The 1170-nt window shown below is 43.1% G+C and overlaps 1 protein-coding gene across 1 annotated transcript in view; it reads left to right on the forward strand.

Moving 5' to 3' along the window:
- LOC101864668 overlaps positions 1-1170 on the forward strand; it is a 39919-nt gene that overhangs the window by 20827 nt on the left and 17922 nt on the right. The window lies entirely within an intron of this gene.

Genomic DNA, 1170 nt, shown 5'->3' on the forward strand with positions numbered 1-1170 from the left:
AAACAAAAAAACTTTGTGTGTGTGTTTCAACTCAACACATTTGGTCGATCTGATTATTATGTCAATATTCATTGGCCTGTATAACTTTTGTCTGAGTATACAGTAAATAGTTATGGAGTAATTGATTACAATATCTTTTTTTCATAACAATATAGATATCTAATTAGGTCACAACGTATATTTATTTTCAAAGCCCAAAACGTCCTTATTTGAATTGTACTGCCATAAAACCAAGATAGAAAAACGCCCCATGAAAGGGTTTTTCTCCCCTGTATAAAACCTCTTCTTGACCTTATTACGTATATAGGTTGTTTTGTCATAAGACGGCAGTAATAAGCGGGTGGTTGGAGGGCGCCTCTGGTAGGCCATACTTCTTTACTTGCTATGGAATCAACCATTGCTTGGAACCGTCAACATCTACACATTCCGAGATGTGCTTCTTTTGGGGATGCCTCTTGTGCAGTGAAAAAAATGGTGAAATGGTCTGGGTTTAACGCCCCTATCATTCTTTGCCATATCGACAGACCGAAGGGCTAGAACCCAAATGACCGCTGGATCGGAAAAGTAAAGTAAATAAAAGTAACACCCCTATCAACACTATTAGGTTATTTAAGGGGCGGGACTTCCTAGTTTAACGTCTGTCTCCGAAAAGACTGAGCCAAGTGGGAAGTTCATGTAAAGTGTCTTTCCCAAGGTGACAACGTCGGCCCGAGCTGAGGCTCGAATCCCCAAACCCGCAATCTCACGATTATGAGTCCGGTAGCCTAACCACTAGGCCACCGAGGCCACCTTCCTTGTGCAGTGATGTCGGTCCTTCACACAAGTAACAAGTAACATAATTAACTTCTTTACTTGTTCTCTGTTGTTTCTGTCTGTCTGTCTTACTGTTTCCCAGCACTAGATGACCATATTTGTGTCGATGTGTTTGTCATACAAAGAACAGAAAATTAGAGCCGTGGGTGGTTGGTGGGTGCTCTGGTGTGGTTTGCTTCTTCTTTCCTATCAAACATCTATCGTCTTTATCTCCTCTCCGTCGTTTTTGTGTTTGTTATACGGCTGCCCACTACGGCTGGATCGGGCCGATCGCCCGACTCGATCGCCTGAAACTGAAAACAAACACGTTTGTTTTTGAAGCGATCGAGTCGGGGCGATCGGCCCGATCGGCCGATC

Source organism: Aplysia californica, unplaced genomic scaffold (assembly GCF_000002075.1).
Source record: "Aplysia californica isolate F4 #8 unplaced genomic scaffold, AplCal3.0 scaffold00024, whole genome shotgun sequence".
Classification (NCBI taxonomy): Eukaryota; Metazoa; Mollusca; class Gastropoda; order Aplysiida; family Aplysiidae; genus Aplysia; species Aplysia californica.